The sequence below is a fragment of the Juglans microcarpa x Juglans regia genome, chromosome 8D (assembly GCF_004785595.1).
Source record: "Juglans microcarpa x Juglans regia isolate MS1-56 chromosome 8D, Jm3101_v1.0, whole genome shotgun sequence".
NCBI classification, from domain to species: domain Eukaryota; kingdom Viridiplantae; phylum Streptophyta; class Magnoliopsida; order Fagales; family Juglandaceae; genus Juglans; species Juglans microcarpa x Juglans regia.
In genome coordinates, this window is record NC_054608.1 from 34,915,216 (window position 1) to 34,938,216 (window position 23,001).

Here is a 23,001-nt window from a genome sequence, read left to right on the forward strand (position 1 = left end):
AAAAAGAGTACTTTAAAAACACTGTGATCAGTAGATCCCACTCTATAACCAATCAGATGAGCTATGGCTTCAGCCCCCACCCCCTCTTCCCAACTTTGAAGTTCCTTTTGTAGGTTTTTGTGAGAATTTACCGTTGCTTTTTTGCTTTTAATATTGTTAACATGTTTTTAATATTCATTCTCTAGGTGGTTCATACGGTTATTGCTGACCAGGATGTGATGTATAAGTATATATCCAAAAGTTTACTTTTTGTGGCAACTATTGCACCAAAAGCCGGTGGTGAATTTGGAAAGGCCACCCTGGAGGAGTACGTCGGTTGTATACCTGATCGATACTGTAACTGGTCGTATATTGCATCGGATGACTCATCATGGTTCACAGGGTCCTGTTCATGCAGTAAGTTCTTCACTGTACTTAGCCATTTCTTAGTTTATGTGGAACGCATATCCTTCATGTATTTATGCATTTTGTAGGTTCTTAGTGAGAACTGGGTTGTCTACCACTACTTCAATCTTAGAGCGCACAGATATGAGATGTCATTCATTGAGATCTATGATCTGTCTTGGGCAGTATGCATATAAACTTGAATCCTGAATTTAGTGTCCTATGAGAGATCAAAATATCAAATATGCAGAAACTATCTATGTATAAGGGCATTGTTGCAATCGTGTTGAAGCTTGTTCTACCCACCCCTCATGCACCACCCTCATGCCCAAGTGCATATTGAAATAGCTGACGTTAATATAATTTTTGAAGATAGATCAGGTGCAGGTCAATTGACACATATTGAATGAATGTCAACATTTTCATATAATGTTTAGAAGATATTTAGTAGTTGAGTTGCAGGTTTTGGATTCCAATTGGTACACCCTAGTGTAGCCCACAATTACATTAATGTGAATTCTATGTAACTCACTTTGGATGAATGAATGTATTTGATTAGGAGCTGAAAATGTTTCCTATTTCTTTGTGGTGTTTATTTTTTTTAATACATAATTTATCTTATTTCAGGTCAGAAGCTAAATATATATTATATATATAATAATATATATTTAGTGACTGACCTGAAATGGGATTAAATTATATATATATATATATATATATATATATATATATATATATATATATATATATAGTGATCGACCTGAAATGGGATTAAGTTGTGTGAGACAATGTACCCCAGCCAAAACTGCAAAAGAAAAAAAAAATGAACCAAACTTCCTTGCGGCGAATTAAGACTCACTACAATTAACCGTATACATTGATTTAATACAGAATAAGCGGTGACCTTATATCGCCACAAATACTCACTTGCGGCGACCTTATATCGCCGCAAATATGTAAGACTTTCGTCACCCTACTTCTACGACAATTAAGTAATTCGACGCAAGCAAGTTTTTGCGGCAACCTTACATCCATTGGAATGAATTCAAACGCAAGCAAGTTTTTGCGGCAACCTTACATCCATTGGAATGAATTCAAACGCGACGAAAACTTAGGTCGTCGCTTTATTTGTCGCTTTATTTGCGGCGACTATTCTTGCCACGAATAAACCTAGTAGCGACGATATCATAATATTGCTGGAAGAAGTATTATTTTTTGCGGTGATTTGATTTCTTATTTGCGATGATATTAGTCGTTGCTTTTGAGATTTCCCAACGATATTGCACAAAACTGGCTCACTCTTTTGCTGTGTCTTTTTACACCATTTGGGGCGAACAAAAATCGCCGAGAAATGTCTTTTTTCCAGCAAGTTTTGCCTTTCGCTGTGATGGATCAAAAAAGGCATCTTGATTTCGTCGAAACTGCAGCGATTCAAAAATTGCTGGAATAGATCAAGTGCAGCGATTTAAGAGGGTTTTTGCGTCGATTTTTCGCGCTGAAAAAACCTTTTTTTCTTGTAGTGCGAAGGCGTGAGGTTTATGGACCCAAGTTTGGATGATAGTCTTTCGTCATGGAAATTGATCAGATGCCTACAAATAGCTCTTTAATGTGTTCAGGAAAATGCAATTGATCGGCCATCCATGTTGGAGGTTTCTTCAATGCTAAAAACTGCACATATTGCTCTGAAAATTCCCAAAATTCCTGCTTTTTCTATGAAAGGAAATGGAGATGATCAGAAAATTAGTGATATGCAGCCAGAAAGTTCTTCGGTTAATGATATGACATTCTCCCAAGTGGCAGGCCGATAATATATATGAAAGCAAGCATGGAGTACTGCTTTTCCATGGATCAACCAAAAACGTGTTTATTCAAAGATTTGCATCTGTTGTTCATTTCATGTTGTATATATGGAGTATCATGAATTTCTTAAATTTATTTATACATTGTTTTATTTTTTCAAGTTGATAGATATATAATGGCAAGTATTGTTTTTATTGTTATGAATTATGAACTTCTTTATATATATATATATATATATATATATATATATGAGAAATATTTTATCTACAAAAGATTATATAAAAATAAACAAACAAAATAATGTACGTAGCTTGATGTGATCATCTGATTGTAAAAGTACTCGCAAGCTATAATCAAATCAACAAATTGAATATATACATGTTTTTTCTAAGAAAATTTCATGATTGATATGGCTTCATTTAAATATACATGGAAAGTCACATACGATAGAATTCTACTAATTAGGATCAAAATCAGATCAAAACAACGGACCTCAATATTGCTACTAAATAGGATCGGACATTTGACATAAAAATGTCGCATGCATGCATACAATTTTTTTTTTAAAAGACTGTGAAGGTACTCTTTCTTAAAGTCCTGATCTGCAGCAGTTACTAAATTTGGGATCCTATATCGCTCTTAACAAAAATTAATCAAAATAAATAAGAATTTCAAGGATAAATGGAAAATTTTAAAGGATAAAATTAATCAAAATAGTTAATTAGACTTAAAAAAATATCAGTAATCTTTCTGCAAGCATTTATATCAACTAAAGGGAATAGAATAATAGCCTTAATCGTTATATAGATCATTTACGATTATCATTAGAGGAAAGAAAACCAAAAAAAAAGTCCCATATTTAGTTTGGGAAGTGCTAGACAATTTTTGATACATGCAAGTACTTAATTAAGCAAGTCGCTAAATAAACTTGGAATCTTTATAAAAGGTATGGGTCTAAAGATGGACTCTTTATAGAAGGTAGTCCAGTCATGGGTATTGCAAATAGTTTGGGTCATGCTAGCTCATGGGTACTAGGGTTTTTCCTTGGATTCTTATTTGGGTCTAGCAAATAGATTGGCCCATTGAATGGGTGTAACTAAGTTCTTAAGCTTGCCTATAATTTTAGGGCTGAGAATCGCATTTATCAGCCCATTTCGGTCCAAAATCCAAAATTGAACTCACAGGTTTTTAATTTGCTTGGAATTGGGCAAAATTGGCCAATTGGGAGAGAGAAAATCGGTCGAAATCTAACGATTGATTCCAATCAGTTTGATGGTTTGGGGTCGATTTTTTAGTCTTATCTCCACGTTCTAATCATAGATTCACAATTTTCATCACAGATTCACAAGTTCACAACATTCAAATTCCAAGAATCCATTATATAAATCAGCGGTGGAGATGGAAGATTTTCCATGGGTGGCACCATGGCGGGGGCAACGATTGTGAGAGACTGGGCTCCACCAGCTGCGAGAGGGACTGTCGATAAAGGTTTGACTGTGCAAGAGAAGTGTTGAAGAGAATCAGGATGAAAAAGAGGGCGTGGAGGGGTGGGGTTATTAAACCCTAACTCAAAATGACATTGTTTGGTGTATTAAACCAGACAACGTCATTTCATATTAATTGTTTTCAAAACCTTAGGTGTAAAACGACGCCGTATAACTCACTTACGTGAAACAATATCATTTTACATAAAAATAATATATATATATATTATATCGGCTGGTTTGGCAGTTTGAATTGACCGAATTGACCAACGTTGGTTTCTACTATTTTCTATCGTCAGCCTACTAGTTCTTCGATTTTGGCCATTTTAGGTCTCTGATTAGCAACAGTTAGTCCCTTCTAATTTTGTATACCCCTATATAATTTTATAGACTCAGTTGCTTAACAACCCTATTGAGCCAATCTTAAACTCCATAATGAGCCCAACACGTCCGATAAATACTTTTAGTCTTTCAAATAAGTTTGTGGGCCTAATACCAATTAAATTGGACTCACTTGGTCCATAAATATTAAATGAGTTTTAATCCAATTATCAAATTTAACAAAATCTCATAATCCACCAAAATAAATTTTGGATAGTGACCTTTTCATAATTATCCAAATTTCAATTGGGCTTTCAAAAATATTGACCCATTAATATTAATTTAGCCCAATAATATTATGCATCACCCATTCCTTATGGTATTGAATACGGATGTTACAATTAATTAATAATGTAATATGCAACATAAGTCCATTAATTATTGTCTAAGAGGAGCTTGTCATGAAGCAATATCCCATATTTTTTAAAAACAATGTTATTGTAAATTGTAATCATGTCCTCTTCAGATATTCTCCTGGAATATTATCTGTACGAGATTTTGCACTGAAAATATCTTAGTAGCAGCTACTGTTTGGGAGCATCCATCGCACAACTATCATGTCGGCAGGATTATTCAAGGGCTTCTATATCTCCAAGAATACTCAAGAATGACAATTATACTAAATCGGATGTATATAGCTTTGGAGTTCTACTTCTACAAATCATTAGTGGGAAGAGAACTGCTTGTTATTACGGTTCGGATGGGGACCTAAACCTCCTAGAATATGTAACTTTAGTAGTGTTGCTAAGACTTAGTAGGATCAAAATCTTACATTTGTTCAACAAACTGATAAGTGTTCGAGAACTTCAGGCATATGAGCTGTGGAAAGGGGGCGAAGGCATGGAGTTTATGGATCCATCTCTGGATGACACACTTTCATCTTGTAAATTAGTTAGATGCCTGCAAGTAGCTCTTTTATGCGTCCAGGAAAATGCAAATTATAGGCCATCTATGTTGGAAGTTTCCTCAATGCTAAAAACTGAAACTGCAGCTCTAACAATTCCCAAAAAGCCAGCTTTTTCAAAGAAAAGTGATGAAGATGAGGAGAAAAAGTCCACATTGCAGCTTGAAATTTGTTCAGTCAATGATGCAGCGATCTCCGAGATTGTGGCAAGATGAGATGGAGTCTTGGTGTAAAAAACATCCTTTTCTTCATCCTTTTTTTCTCTTATACATGATATATGTGTTCATTCACACTCGTTCAATTAATTTATTGACTCTAGACTTGTGCATTCATAAATTACTGGTACTATACTTCTTCAAGATTCCAGAAGACGTCCTATGCTCAAAACTACCCAACCAAATCCCATCTTTTGGACACGTGCCTCAGTCACAAATCCCATGACTTGCATAAATTAGCATTACAATATCCCAATGGCAATTCACAGACTAGTCCCGACAAAACCAGAAAAAGAAATCATAACGAATAATACATGTTAAGGCAGCAGATTTCCCTGCCTCAGAACAACATAGTCAAAAGGAAGTTTCTAGAAGATTTGAGAATACTCAGGAAGAATAATTTGTAAAGTTCTAGAAGGGTACCTTGTAACATAATAGCTAGGTATCACAATGTGATTGGAGGATGGAATTCTGTTATGAAATTGTATCTATATATTGGCCACAAAACATTTAGATCATATTTATAATTGAAGAACAGGAAAATTTTCTGCTTACATTTTATTCAGATAACAGAAAATTAAGACAATATCATATATTAAAAACAAAACACACAATCCAACCATTCCACAAACTAAAATCATCAATTATAAATTCAAGCAGAACCCAGAAAGCCCGATTCAGTAAAGCTCCTAGCAAATAATATACCTGCTTGATACAGTCCTCCAGACCCATTGCAGCCTCCATGGTCTGCTGCCTAAGTGCTTCCCTATTCCTCTCGTTTCCATGCTCAGTTAAGCCCATTCCCTGTCCTTGAACAGTTGAAGTGTTGAACCACAGGGCAGAGGAGGTCGTTCTTCTGGCATTGGTGTCCAAGAACAAAGCTTTGGACCAAAGAATTAACATAGCTGCAGTCTCCCACGGATTCACAGAACTGTGAGATTCTGTCACCCGCGCGCTCTCTCTCTCTCTCTAAACCTTTGCGCCGTTTTAGTATTTGTAGCAGCGACAGTTGAAGTTCATAAAGCGACACCTTTCTGACTCATAGCAACGAATTAATATCGTTACTAGAGAGTAGAGACTGGGGTTTGAAAGACTTCGACTATGTTTCTAAGATGGTCGCCATCGACTCAATACGCCAACACTTATCTTCCCTCTCAAACATACAAAAATAAAAACATCTAAACTCAAAAAGTTTTTCACTTCTCTTCGAAACATTCTTTTCACTTCTTTAATTGAAATAACATTAAGAATAAAAAATTTATATTACACAAAAAAATAAAAAATTCATAGCCATGAGGGTCTATGAATTAAGTCAGTCATTACAACTGGTCTTGCCGTCCGGCTACTCTGAATTTTTGCCTAGGGAATGCATACAAGATGATAGTCTTGTCCTTAAACAAGTTGATTAAGTTGTGTTAATTAAAGTTATTGTCCATCCTTGGTTGGAACATTACTCAGCAAGCTTATAATTGGCCTGCCAAATGGGTTATTAGAGAACAACGTATGGAGAATGTTTCCATGACCAATTGTCAAACAGATCCAATTTTGGGTAGTGGTTGGCATAATCCTCAAAGACATTTCTAGTCTTTTTTTATTGCATAAAAGTAAAAAAAATGGTCTTGCCGTCCTGCTAGTTCATACTTTAGAACCTTGCATTGTTAAGCAATTGTGAACAACTCCATTATTCTCGTCTGTCTATGAGATGGATATTCTTGAAAATAAGCAATATTTTGGACTCATTCTTCGTACGAGATTGGATTGAAACCAATTACTTATCCGGAAATGTTACATGTGCAGGTGTATATTCAGAAGTTGTTGATGTTCTTGCTTCTCTAGCAGCATATAATCTTTGCAACTTCTTGATCCCTTCAATCCACAATGTTGTCTAAACTTTTTATGATCGACAGAATGTTGGAAACTCAGTTTAATGTGTGCGATCGACAGAATTTGGGTTTGACTCCTTACATTTGTCGTAGTGCTCCCTGCATTTGGAGAATACAATCGGCCAATCAATATTAGTTAGTGACGTAAAGTCTTATGGATAGTAGTATGCCGTTTCGAAAAACACAAAGGAAGTCATGATTGCTTACTCGAGATAGGGTCCAATCTCGGTATAGTTGTTAAGCACATACAATATGGCTGAGGTACAGAGTGTATCTTCTAATTGCACATTACAGGTTATCTCCATGGGACGAAGTTTCTGGTTGAAAATTTTGAATCCATCTATAGTATCCTCTTCTCCACCATTAATGTTGCGGTCCGCTCGATTAAACTTAGTCTCAACATCTTGGAGATATATCGAACAAAATGTCAAACACTCGATGTGAATGTAGGCTTCCACTATTGAACCTTCTGGACGGGCTTTATTCTTAACATACCGCTTGAATTTGCCGAGATACCTTTTGAACAGGTACATCTACCGATATTGAACTGGACCTCTGAGTATGGCCTCACCTGGTAAATGGACAACTAGGTGGACCATAATATCGAAAAAATAAGGAGGGAATATCATCTCCAATTTGCATAGAATGGTGACGATATCAAGTTGAAGCTGGGATAAGCGATTCACATCCAGTGTTCTGGCACACAACTCTTTGAAGAAACTGCTAAGTTCAGTCAAAACCAATGCAATATTACTCCTTAAGAACCCCCCAACAGCAATAGGAAGCAGTCGTTGCAAGAAAACATGATGGTCATGACTTTTGAGCCCAGAGATTTTGCAATCACGTACAGATACACAGTGCGTGACATTGGCGGCAAACCCATCTGGAAATTTAATCTCAATGAGCTACTCATAGAATTTATTCATTTCATCTCCATGTAATGTGTACAATGCACGTGGCATTGTAACACGTCCACCTTCACGCTTAAGATGTAATTCTTTTCTGAAGCCCAAGTTCTCCAGGTCACGCCGAGAATTTATATTGTCTTTTGTTTTGCCAAGAATGTCCATTAAAGTGCCCAATATGCTATCAGAAATGTTGTTCTCAATATGCATAACATCTAGATTATGTCGAAACTGCAACATTGATCTATAAGGTAGCTTGAAGAAGATGCTTTTCTTTGTCCAGTTCAACTATTATGCAGTGCGTTTTCTCTTCCTACAAGATTTTCCAAATTGTACATCTCCAAGCATTTGTAGTTAAGTTAAGAGAACCGCTCCTTCGACCCAATTTGGTGGCAAGTGACGATCTTCTCTACCGTTGAACAACCATTTTCTCGTCTGCCAAATGTGACCTGCTAGTAAGAGACGTCGATGTCCCATATAACAGCGTTTTCTGCCATACTTCAACCAATTGGAATCTATACTTCCTTGGCAAGAGGGACATGCCAATTGGAATATGTGCTTCCTTGGCAGGAAAGTTATTAATTGCCCACAATAAGGCAGCATGCAACATGAACATTTCCTTAGTGAAAGCATCATAAGTAGATTCCCCATGTTCCCAGAGTTCAAGCAACTCATCAATTAACGGCAGCAAATATACATCAATGTCATTTCCTGGTGATTTTGGGCCAGGGATAATGAGCGATGTCATGAAGAACTGGTCTTTCATGCATAACTACGACGACAAGTTATACGAGACAAGAATCACTAGCCAAATGCTATACGGCTTTGCTAGGTTGTTGAAGGGATTGAAGCCGTCGCTTGCCAAACCGAGCCTAACATTACGAGCATCCCTAGCAAACCAACAATGGGCTTGATCAAATGTCTTCCAGGACTCAGAGTCAGCAGGATGTCTCATACTAGTCTCATCGGGTACTCGCTGCTCCGTATGCCATCTCATATCACATGTTATCTTGTCTGTCACAAAGAGACGCTGCAATCTTGGCTTCAAAGGAAAATGTCGAAGCACTTTTTGTAGGATCACTCGTGACCCATGTGTATTTGGCATCCAACGCAAAGCCTTACATATAGGGCACTCATTAAGATTAGCATATTCCTTCTAGAATAAAATGCAGTCGTTGGGGCATGCATGAATTTTGTGGTACTTGAAACCCAAATCTCGCTCCAATGACCTTGCCTCCTCACATGAACTAGGCAATTTAGCATCAGGAAAGGTAGACTACAGAAGGCTTATGAGCATATCAAAAGACTTGATTGACCACCCACCGATTGTTTTAATGTGTAAAAACTTCACAACGAATGAGAGCTTTGAGAATTTAGTGCAGCCGTTGAAAAGAGGACGTTGAGCATCCTCTAATAGTTGGTCAAAAGTTGAGTTTGGGGAGGGCTGTGGTATTGATGGTTGAGTTGGCGATGTAGTGTTGTCTTCAAGAGCATCTCCGAATGTGCCTGCCCGTATGTCATCTAACATACGGTCCATGTCATCAATGTACTCGTCTTCAACTCCAACCCTGGGATTGGTGTCGTCGTCAATGATGGGGAGTGTTTCCTCCTCCCCATGAAATATCCACTAGGTGTAATTTGGATTGATCCATTTCATGAACAAGTGAGTCTCCACCTCAAATATAGGCAAGAAGAGGTTATTATAGCATATACGGCAGGGACACCGAATATGATCACTTCCCATGGAATGGTTTCATGCCATTATGAATATATTGTTAACCCCTTCAGCATATGCAGGTGATACAAGTCTATCACCAAAATTCATCCAACTTTTGTCCATCTAAATAAAAAGAAGAGTCGTCCAATTCTTTGTTCGACTCGGTGAACGATGATATGACAGGTTATTACGATGTTCTACTTACATATGGGATAAGAAAGTGTAAAGAGGGATTTATGAGGTGCGAAAAACTCGCCGCTGGATTTAGCACGAGGAAGTGATCATGCATGTGGATTTCAGACTTGCTTAATACTTATTATTATTAATTTATGATCTGTAGTACTTGACAAACCCATAATTTGTTTAACAATCTTGTAACCTAACATGATCATCATGAACTAGTAGATATGCATCGAACTCAGCATGACATATAATTTGATAGATAAATATATATAACCTCCAAGATTAATATGCAGGACCTAGAAAGATAACGCAATCAAACTCAATCCATGTTGTTAGTTACAAGTTGTTGCGATGTAAATTAACCAAATTGGGAGATGAAGTGACAAAAAACATGACAACTATGATCCCATGCCAAACCACCCAATCGTCCCACTTCCCATCCAAATGTTTTGTCATTTTGATCAAAGACAATTATAAGCATTGAAAATACAAAAAGAAGGCACCCAAGCACTGAGATTTATTCGCGTACTTTAAAGGCAAGGTCATCAACTATCAGTAACATATACTTGTCATTGAAGTACTCGAAAAACTCAAAAGACTAATCCTGTATATATTAAAGGAAAAAACAGCTATAAACTTGTCATGGTTAATCAAACATAGATGTGACTTTCGTGCTAGAAAAGTTCTCAGCAATTGATTAAACTCATCATGGTCTTTTTTCCCTCCTAGAGAACAAATTTATTGCATACTATGAAGAATATCAAAAAATTCATGAAGTGATTGATTTTTGAAATAGAAAATTTCAGTTTACTTATATCATTAGTGACTGAGTAGTAAATAATCATATTTTGAGCAAGATATCTATGTTTATGTCATTGCAACAATGAATAAGACTTTGAAACCATGCATGCAACTGCATAAGAAATCTCTATGTAGAACCTTTTTAAAAAACCAAGAAAATAAACCAAAGACATTACATCAAATGATCATTAATTTTTGTCACAGGAACATGCAAAGCTGCTGAGCCAAGAAAAGTAGTCCAAGAAGATGAATGAGCTCCATAGCAAAATATTAAATTTAAACAAGACATCGATCGTATCTATTGATTTCACCTCAGCGAGCCACTGACAGAATTTATATCTTTGAATTGTTAAAAGTTGTAGAAGTGGAAAAAGGTTATTTCAATTATTTATTTATTTTCTATATCTCAATAACATAACAAAGTTTTATTAATTCATTTGTTCTAGAAATATTTGCACAAAGGCCTTAGTACGTTGACCCACATTTTCATGATCACTAGCTTTGATTTGGTTCTTTCACTTGAATTCATGATCATCATCATCATCATGAGTTAAATGTACAGACTACAAAAATAATATTGGAATAAAAGAGCAAAAGGGTTTGGATGAAAGGTTCTTAAAAGAACATGTGGTCAATAGGGCACATATAGCATATTTATTTCATGAAATAAAAACATTAATTACCAAAACACATGAGCAATTAACCTTGAGCTCGCTGTGTACTTCATGCATGTCATGAACACTACTCCAACTTCAAATCATTGAGCTAAACTAAATATTTCGTCGCATCATAATGGGAATCATGCACAAATTCTCTCAGATTTAGTAAGAACCATGCACATGCATAAACCATACGGTAGTACTTCATTAATCGTGTTGCAGAATTTTCACATACACTATAAGAAAAACAAACATTTGCGACGATAATGACTATTTACAAAAAAAATAGACATATTTTGACAGGAAATAATTATTTTCACTGAAAATAACTGGTCACAAATAAGCAGTTTTCTTGTAGTGACACATCATGATTAAAGACCATCATCTGGATGATCATCATCATTATCAGCCTTCTTCCTTACAAAAACACATGGTAGTTTTGGATTCTTGATCTCCAAACACATGAAAGGAACTTTATATACATGACCTAGCTATATAATTAACCAGTTGTTCTGAACAATATATATATATATATATATATTAATATATATAACAACTTGAATATCTCACAATTAGTGATGAGTAACAATAGTGTAAATTGTAACCAAAGAAATCTTATTATTATTTAAACAACATTATTCTTTAGCCTTCTAAAACTATACTTTTATGGGAAGTTTTAGAAGAGATATCAAGAAAGCAAACGTGTTTATATGATCTTCCCTAGAAGATAGGTAATTTATTCTCATCATCACATATGTATTTAAATAAACAATTTAATACCATTTCATTACATGATCACATAGACTTTTGAAATCAACTTTTCATCTCCTAGTGAGAAGTGAGAAGTACTTCTTTAATGTAGTTAACGAATTATTATTAAAATAATTCAGTACAACTTTGTCAAAGACAAAACGTCAGGATAGCTTGTTCCAATTAGTATTACTGCATGGATCTCCAAACTTTAAAGTGAGACATTGGGGGAAAAAACTATGTGAATTAGCCAAATCGATATGTAATCTGATGCAAAGACAAGTGGTCCATGTATTTTGAAACTTCCTATACTCATCAATTAAATATAAGCAAATTGATCAACAATTCATCATCCATCATCCTTCCAGAACGATAATTCTTAACATTGTATGCAGGCATGAGATGCTAATGTTGTTGTATTAGGTACAAATACAACATCATTGGGTTTAATTTGTCCTGCCCGTAACTCAATACCAAGTTATGTTTGATTGATCAACTATGGTTGTCTTTTTAGAGGAAGAATAATAACAGAAAGAGAATTTAGTTCTCTTTAGAACATTAATGGATCATCCAAGGATTCTGGAGTTTGCCAGAGTCGAAGAAAGCCATGCATAAATTAATATTCCTGAGAAACACATGATGATGAAACACATAAAATCACTTACAGGATTGTCCAATGTGTGTGCTTCTCAAAACCTAAGCATAAATATTATAGCAAAACACTCATGTTTCTACTTGACCTAAACGGTTTCATTTTGAACCATGAAGACATAGAACAAAGTAATTTACCTTGGGAAATTGACTCCAACCCACTAACTTACGAAACGAGCCAACGATGATGAAGAACAAAGCCTTAGGGTGTCGAAAAAATGGAACTTTTTTCACTGGTGTGGCCTCGGCATTTGCGAGTGAAGACGCCGATTAGTGGGTTTCCGGTGGGGTGGAGAAGAGTAATTTGCTTATGCGAGAATCATTGGGCTGGTGCAGCGCCGATTTTAGTGGTTTCATTCGGTGGAAGGGACATAGCGAAATTTTTGAATGGGTTTTGCTTAAAGTGCAGCTAGAGAGAAATGGAGAAGAAGAAGTCGGGGACGAAGGTGAAATCGGGATTTGGGGGCAAATCTGATTTTCTTGTAGTCTTGGCACCGTTTACATTAAAATGACAATTGTAGCGAAATTGTGCATCGACATAAGGTTTTGACTTTTTTCGGCAGTTGAATTCACCGCAATTATTATTAAAATAGCTGCAAAAGTTAAAATAACATTTGTAATGAACATTTAGTGCCGTAAGTGTGTTTAAAATCGCTGCAAAATGTAAAAATAAAACGCACGAGTTGGATGCCACGTCGACCAACAAATTCGCCGCAAATAATGACTTATTGTGGCGATATTTTTTCCAGCAGACCATAAATCGCCGCAATAGAGCCATTTTCTTGTAGTGACATGGGATTAATGAGCAAATAAAGACTATATTTAAATGATGTAAATGGGGGTTAAGTTGTAGTTTACAGCAATTGACATTAACTTTAGCCCACTCAAAATGAAGTAAGATTGAAAGGACCCCATGAATTGATGCTACATAATTGAAGCCCCCCGTCTGCAATTAAGGCAGACATCTTGGTCAAACATCTTCAACAATTACAAGCTTTACAATATGTGAGATTGATTTAATATTGTCTAGACTACTGCATTTAGAGGATAATATATATATATATATATGTATGTATGAAGGATTATACGGTCTACAATGTAGACAAATCAAACACCTCAGAGTCTTATTGCAATGTTAAGAAGACCAACCAATTTGTTTAGTTCTTCATGCACTCACAATAAGGTTCTCCCTGGCCTTTACCACAACCATCTGATCCGTTTATCTTTCCTCACTAATTATGATCAAACAAGAATACGAATGAGTGACTAAGAAATCTGGGCACCTGAAATCAAAATTACAAACCGAAAAAAAATACCAAATTAACTAGTTATTTATTTTTCCATAGAATTCTCCTCATTCCCAGGTATATCTTGGTCATATAGATGTTGAAAGATACATAAAAAGCAACAAGAACAAGAAGAAATGAAAAAGTATAGGTTAGTCGTGTACTAATAATAAGAAAAAAAGGCTATCTGTGTATACTGATCACTTACCTTGCTGTAGCACTTTGACTGTACATTGATGACCAACAACTTCCAAGTGACCAGATGGTGCCAAGCAAAACGTACATCTTGTGACCAAAAGCTACAAAATATCATCGGCATGTAACAATATACTAAATACCCCATATCAGTAACTGATGAGCAAAATCTTATATAAGCAGGAGGCATGGTGTTGCTATATTACTTTAACTTTCATCTCCTTACCAAAATTTACAAAACATTATTACTCCAAAATTAGTAATTGGCTATGTAGGTCCCTGAGTCTCTCTATGAGACTCTCCCTGGGACTGCCCCTCTAACTCATATCTTTCCATAAACTTGTCGTACTTGGCTTGTTTCTCCATTAGTAGCATCACATTCCCTCGGAAGTCATCAAACAGACCCTTATAATGTGCAGCTTCTTTCTCACTTCTTTCTGTACGTTCAGTTAATTCTGCTATTTGGGCATCAACTGCTTGTCTAGATGATTCATGAATAACCATCTCGCCAAGCCTCCTTACATATCCTAGCCTGTGGCCCTAAACTTCCTTAAAGATTGCTGCTGTAGCCTCCTTAGTCCGCTTCTCAGGCTCCATCTCTACCATCTTTGCAGCCATCTCATTCTATCAACCATTGGAAAATCACACATGTTAGTGCTTGTAATATGTACCAAAAATTATTTGGCGATTTTTCTTAAAAATCACGGGATTTTACTTTAACACTCACATATTTCTCTTCTGTCATGGGATTATATATTGTGAAGGTGTTATTGGAGAAATCTATACTTTAATATAGTTATTTATTAGTTTTATAGTTTATATATATATATATATTGTGTAGGTGTTTATTAGATTAAATCCGAAATATATTTATTAGAGGATTGCTATTTGAAGTATATATGTTGTATGTTTGTAGTGTTTTCTGAATATGAGTTTGTGATGTTTTGTGAGATTGTGTTTCGTCTAAACTGATTGGTGTTTGGATTCTGAGTTGTGACCGTTCGAAGCTTATAATATTTCGTTCGAACGGATTAACATGTTCGAATAGTCATTTAAGTGTTCGAACGGTTGTGCTCATGAGTTATAATATAAATAATTTAAAAATAATAAACATAGGAATTATTAATACTTAAACTCATATTAATGCTTAAAAGATAATAGTTGTAAAAACTATCTTACAACTAACTTAAAAAATAATTAAATTAAATTATAAATAATTTAAAAATAATAAACATAAGAATTATTAATACTTAAACTCATATTAATGCTTAAAAGATAATAGTTGTAAAAACTATCTTACAACTAACTTAAAAAATAATTAAATTAAATTATAAATAATTTAAAAATAATAAAAATAAGAATTATTAATACTTAAACTCATATTAATGCTTAAAAGATAATAGTTGTAAAAACTATCCTACAACTAACTTAAAAAATAATAAAATTAAATTATAAATAACTTAAAAATAATAAACATAAGAATTATTAATACTTAAACTCATATTAATATTTAAAAGATAATTAATTAAAAACTATGAGAACTAACTTAACAAATAATAAAATTAAATTTTAATTAATACTTAAAAATAACTATAATGTATAACTAACTAATAAGTACTTAAGTAAAATTTAATATACTAAGGATACTTAAAATACCTATGATATATATAGATACTTAAAGTACATAATAATTACAATACATAATTAAGATTTGTGGATTCTCGTATCTTCTACTCTCGTATCATCTTGTATTCTCGTATTTTTTATTATTATTATGTTTTAATATTGTATCTTCTACTTGATATTGAAATAAAATTTAGACCCATTCGGGAGTTATCAATCATGTTGAACGGTTGATTGATTACCCTTGAATTGTCTAGAGTGGACAATTTGGGATTGTAAGATCATTCTCACAAACTATCAAACTATATCTGTTGAATCTTATTCCTATCTTAGCCTTATGTTTGACTTTGCCAATTTCGAGGACGAAATTATTTTTTTAGGGGGGGAGGCTGTAACACCTCGTATTTTAGTGTATTTTCACTAAAGGATTATTTTTAATAATTCAAAAATTTATTCTCTTGTTTTATAATTATCGAATATTTTAAATGGGTTATTTTATGATCTTTAAATTGTGAAAATTAAATTGTTATGTTTTCTTAATATTTATTTACTGTTGTACATTTAAATTGTTCTTCTTTTAATTTAATTGATTGTGGGATTTAATTATTTTATTTTCATTGTATCATTACGTTTAATTTAATTTAATTGATTTACTGTTTTAAAATCATTTCCATTGGATCATATTCTGTGACCCAAGATGTGAGGATTGAACCTCATTTCTTTCCCTTCATTTTTTCTTTTTCTCCTTTTCTTTCTTTTCTTTTCTTTTTCTCCTAGTTTTCTTCTCTCCCGCGCGACACTTTCTCTCTCTCTCTCTCTCCGTCCGGTTTTCCCTTCTGCCCAGCCCGCCGCCGGTGACCGACACCGCCCGCACCGTTCAACTCCCCACCGGCCGGCGACCCTTCCCCTTAAATCTCAGCTCCTCCACGCACGGCTTGAAGCACGGCCTTCTCTTCCTTCGCGCGCCGCCGTCGCGCCACCTCCGGCCACCATCTCATCACCACTTCATCCCCGACCTCTTGGCAACCCAATGAACCCAACCCCGGCTCCGATTCGTCACCGGTGAAGCACAACCAACCCCATCTTCGTTTCAGACTTTTTGGCCTTCAAACCGCCTTTTGCGCCGCCACCCACGGCAAACCACCACCACCATTGGCTTCACCGACCTCTCTAGGCCCTACCCTATCAATTTCGGGTCTTAGTTTATCCCCATTCAAAAATGGGTATTTGAGATCCACGGCCACAGTGTATTTTACACTGTTACGTTGCTGAGTCACCACTTCTTGCACCTCCGTGATCCTTCGAAAATCATATTATAGCGCTGTAAGTATTTTTCCAAAGAACTATTGTGATTTAAATATATTTTTGCACTATCTCATATTATTGTGAACTGATTGGTTGGACATGCCGGACTGAGTCCGAGAAGTTCGGAGGTCGGATGGATTATGGATGGAGTTGTATGATTGATTGGTATTGTGAATTATTGGTTGTTGGTTTCGGTGTTCATGGACATAGCATATTGCACGCATGATCATGTTTGTAAAGGAAACTGGGTTTTTGTGTACATGTATCATGTTCATGTGTTTTATGAAAACTGGGTTTTCATATGTTAAAGGATTCTGGGTGCGTGTGTATCACGACCCCAAGCCGAGATGGGATATTATTTTGGTGGAGCTCCTCTAGTCACTCGGGAGCGGAATATACTGAGTGACGTCCCCTGGATTGTCGCTGGGCGACGATGGGATCGGACGAGATGGTCTCGTGCCGACTCCGTAGCCCCTTTGCTGGTAGGGGCTAGAGGATGCTTGGCCACGTACGCGCTGGGCGCGAAACTGTGCATCGCTCGTTGCGTAGTGGGTGTTTGGCCACGAACGCGCTGGGCGCGGAACTGAGCATCGCTACGAAGCCAGGACATGCGGATGATCCCTTGGGGAGAGCATGGTGTATTGGTTAATGGAATATTGGGTTATTTTCTGGGAAAATGATAGAGTAGTGTTTTTGGGCCAAAATGAGATTTTGGCGTGTATTGGAAAATATCTATTTTCGGGGAAAATAGTATTTTGGGATTTAATGCATATCTCATCATATGCATGCATGTTAGTAGCATTAATGTATTTTTATCTTGTGGTTATTTGGGTTATACTTACCTGCGGTACCATTTTATGGTAACGCAGATTTTGATGCAGAGGAGGATGAGGGTGAGCCTGAGGAGTCGGCTCCGCCCGAGGAGTGATTGGATCACTCGTATTTTGGTTGGGACTTGTAAACATTTATTATGGATGACTGTATAATTTTTTAAACCTTTTAACTGGTTGTTTAAATTGTATTAACAATTCTGGTACTTAGTTGTATTAATTATCCGCTGCGTTGTTTTTGTACACCGTTGCATGTACACACACTTGGCACTAACGTTGGGATGTGTGACCCTGTTGTCATCATCCCGGTGTCTCGATTCCCGTGTCTTCTTACATGGAGGTCGTGGGCGCCACAAGAACCGTATCCAACGTCATTCAAACTTCAAGATGAAGAAGAAGACATCGATGAAGATGTACATCCTGAGGTTGTTGGTGACAATCCTGAAGAGGATATAGAGCAAATGCTGGGCGACATTGGTGCGGGAATGTATATGGATAAAGGTGATACAGATCCATCAAATTCAAATGATCCGTGCCCTAACACTTTTACCCGCTTGTGGAATGATTCATAGCGTAAGTGATATCTAGGGTGTAGATGTGGCGCCCCCAATCCCCCTTATATAAATACACAGGGATTGAGACACCAGGATGGTGACAACACGGTCACACATCCCAACGAAGTGCCAGTATGTGTACATGCAACAGTGTACAAATAAAATAACGCAGCGGATAGTCAACTAAGTACCAGAATTTATTTACAATCAAACATCAGTAAAAATTTAAATAGCAGTTATACAGTCATCTATAAAATATATTACAATAGTTTCAGATAAACAAACGAGTGATCCCAGATCACTCCTCAGGCGGAGCCGTCTCCTCAAGCTCGCCTTCCTCCTCCTTATCTGTATCAAAATCTGCATTACCACAAAATGGTATCGCAGGTAAGTATGACCCAAAATAACAACATAATAAAATGCATTAAATGCAACTAACATGCATGCACATAAAAAATATGCATTTTTCCACAAGACATCATTTTCCCCGAAAATGATAATTTTCCAACACACGCCAAAATCCCAATTTGGCCCAAAATATCCGTAAAATATTTTCCTAGAAAATGATTTACCCAAAATCCAACTCGCACTATTTTCTCAGAAAATAGTACATTAATTCCAAATTCACCATGCATTAATTCCATATGCACCATGGCCTCCCCTATGGACCATCCGCACGTCCTGGCTTCGTAGCGGTGTTCAGTTCCGCGCCCAGCGCGTACATGGCCAAGCACCCACACTACGCAACGAGCGATGCCCAGTTCAGCGCCCAGCGCGTACGTGGCTAGACATCCTCTAGTCCCCGCCAGCAGAAGGACCACGGAGTCGGCACGAGACCATCTCGTCCTATCCCATTGTCGCCCGGCGACAATCCAGGGGACGTTACTCAGTATATTCCGCTCCCGAGTAACCAGAGGAGCTCCACCGAGTTAATACCCCATCTCGGCTTGGGGTCGTGATACACACACACCCAAAATCCATTCTCACATGAAAACCCAGTTTTCATAAACACATGAACATGAATGCAATACACGAAAACCCAGTTTTCTTTACAAACATGATCATGCATGAAATAATGGTATGAACATGCACCAACACTGATCCAAAATCCATCTAGAACCAATCCCAACAAATCCAATCAAAACAACTCATCAACAACTAAACCAAATAAACCAAACAACTCCAATCACAAATCCATCCGACACCCGAACTCCTCGGACTCAGTCCGGCATGCCAAAAATACAGTGAAATGGGTTAGTGCAAAATACATTTAAATTACGAAAGTTCTTTGGAGAAATACTTACAATGCTATAAAGCAATTTCTGAAAGATTACGAAGCTGCAAGAAGTGGAAAAACAGCTACAGAACAGTGTAAAATACACTGTGGCCGTGGGTCACAGATACCCACTTTTCAACGGAGACAAACGAAGACCCAAAAATGATAGGGTAGGGCCTAGGGAGGTCGGTGAAGCTAGTGGTGGTGGTGGTTTGCCGTGGGTGGCGGCGCAATGGGCGGTAGAAGACCAAAATACCCAAATCGGAAATGTAGATGGTGGAGCTTCACCGGTGGCGGATCGGAGCTAGGGTTGGGTCCAATGGGTTGCCAAGAGGTCGAGGATGAAGTGGTGTGAAGATGGTGGCCAATGGTGGTGCGACGGCGGCGCAGCGGCTGAAAGAGTGCCGCAGCATCCAGCCGTGCGTAGAGGCTCACGGCGGCTCGAGGGAAGCTGGAATTGATGGGGTTTGGTCGCCGACGGCAGGGGGAGCGAAGGAGCCGGCGGTGTCGACCACCGCCGGCGCATGGCGGCGGGCTGGGGGAGAGATGAATGCACGGCGAGAGAGAGAGAGAGAGTGTCGCGCACGGGAAGGAAATCAGGGAGGAGAAAAAGAAAAGAAAAAAAAAAGAAGAAAAGAAAAAGAAAAGGAAAAGAAAAATAGAGGGAAAAGAAATGAGGTCCAATCCTCATAACTTGGGTCACAAAAATGATCCAACGGAAACGATTTCAAAACCTCAAGTTAAATAAAATAATTTAAACGTAATGGTAAAGTCAAATTGAAATAATTAAATCTCACAGTAATTAAATAAATATTAAAAGCAATTTAAATGTATAACAATAAATAAATATTAAGAAAGCACATAAAAATAATTTTCACCAAATTAAAATCATAGAAATAAACTCATTAAAAATCCAACCAATTTTAAAATAAGAGAATAAATTTTTGAAATAAATAAAAATAATCCTTTAGTAAAAATACACTAAAATGTGGGGTGTTACAGTAAAAGGCATAGTAAATTGTCATTTACAATTAGACTGCTTCATATGTTGATGAATTGCAGAAACATATATTGATGATGAGTGGAATACATTCTGTTCCAAATACTTCCACGGCATTGACACAAGGTTTGATCGGCCGGAAAGAAACTTTGATGTTGACCAAACATGACAACAAAATGGATTTTCTGTATTTTCCCAACAAGTACGTCTTGGTGCTCAGCGTGGTTATGATTTGTGTGAAAGGGAGTTCGAGAAATCTCAATGGTACGTGCTAAATAATTGCCCTGAGATAAAGAGCTACTTGAAGTAAGTTCAAATTAATTGTTAATTAATCATTGAATTTACTTATTAAACAATTATACGAATATACTTATTGTTGGTAATTTTTAATTTCATTGATCATATTAACGTGCTCAAAGAACTAGGAGTAAATGATATAAACCAGAAACATGAACGGGAGTTCCCGAAATGGTTTCAACAACGGGTAATGACATTAATACAGATGCGATTTTGCATTAATATATTTAAAATAGACTGGATTGTTAACAGTTGAATATTTATGTTTTATTTAATATGTAGGTTGTACAAATGCATGCGAGTAATCCGAACGATATATCAGATGAACTATATGCACTGGCACGTGGCCCCTCGAGACACGCTGCTCGATATTCAGTATGTATTTCTTGATGAAATAGGTATCACACAATTGATCGAGAACTTTATAGGAAAATACAAAATAGTGGTGTCATTGTCGAAAGGAGCCATGATGGAGACAATATTGATTTCTATGGAGTTATCGTAGATATGATTGGAATGAGATATGTGGGGGAGCTTGTGGTTTATATGTTTAAGTGTGATTGTTGGGATTTAAGCAATCCTCGAATGGGAAAATGCCACGATGAATATTTTCTGAGTATTAATACATAAAAGAAATGGTATGAAGATTATTCTTTTATTTTGGCTTCTTACGACCAATATTCTATTTAGACGATCCTCAGTTAGGAAATCAATGGCAAGTAGTATAAAAGTTTTCTCCTAGAAAAATTTATGACGTTATCCCTGAGTTGGATGGACAAGATGAAGAAGAAGATGATCCCTCTACTCAAGAAGCATACCAAGAGAGTGAACCTGCCTTTAACTTATTTGTAGATTTGAGCCAGTATGAGATGATCCCATTATATAGGGAAGATATTGAGGTTGAAATAGTTGAGGCGATAGTTGATCAAAGTGTTGAGTCATCTGAAGTATCTACAGATGATGAGAGTGAATCTACAGATGAAACTGATACAGATGATTAACCGATTTTGTGTTCACATTATACATTATCTTGCAATTATGCCACCAAAGAGGAAGGAAGTTCGCATCCCATCTCCACCTGTTCCTAGCTGTCCGTCTGACTCACCATTAGAAACTGACTCTACCGAACAAGATAAATAACTAATACTCATTTTTTCAATTAAGATAATTGATAATTGATACGAGGTAAATAACTAATATTATTTTATTGAGATAACAGTATAATCTTGTCACGGACAAGGCACTACTAGAGGTGTGACGTTGGAGAAAAATCGTAAGGTAGGTAAGATTAAGGTTAACATTTCTGACGAACATACCGGAGGCGAGGGACAACAAGCAGCTTGGCTTGCATCACATGTGGGTGCTCTTACACCGACTTAAGCACCTTTAGCTACAAGTTCATGGCATGAAGTTCCGCAAGATGTAAAAGAGCTTATAAATAAGCGTTGTTTGGTACGTAATATTTAAATAATAAATTTATATTGATATTATTTAATATTCTAAATGATAATATTTTTGTGTATATACTTTTTCAAGGATGACTTTGAACTACATTTTGGTCGGAGAGAGGAGCGTAAGATTGTTGAAGAGCTGATGTGTAATGCATTCCGTAAGTATAAGGTGAGGTGTCACGAGCATTATAAGAAGTGCGAGAACAATGAAGATGTATGCGAGCATCCTTTTCAAGATGTCTGACCTGAAGATTGGGAAAAACTTTGCGACATGTTTGAGGATCCATCATATAAGGTAAATTAAATGAATTCTTTATGTGTTATATTTGTAATTTTTACTTACTAATTTTTACAACTTCTATGCAGAAGCGGAGTTCTATAAACAAAACAAATAGATCGAAGTTGAAGATTCATCATCATGCAGGCTCAAGATCTTTCCATCGTCTCTCTTAGAAATTGGTAATGTA

At 36.4% G+C, this 23,001-nt stretch overlaps 1 long non-coding RNA gene across 1 annotated transcript; it reads left to right on the forward strand.

Moving 5' to 3' along the window:
* Window positions 1-202: 202 nt before the first annotated feature.
* Window positions 203-536, forward strand: LOC121243642. The gene is made up of 2 exons (XR_005936210.1): window positions 203-396; window positions 474-536. It is a non-coding gene; the product is annotated as an uncharacterized LOC121243642 (long non-coding RNA).
* The last annotated feature ends 22,465 nt before the right edge of the window (window positions 537-23,001 follow it).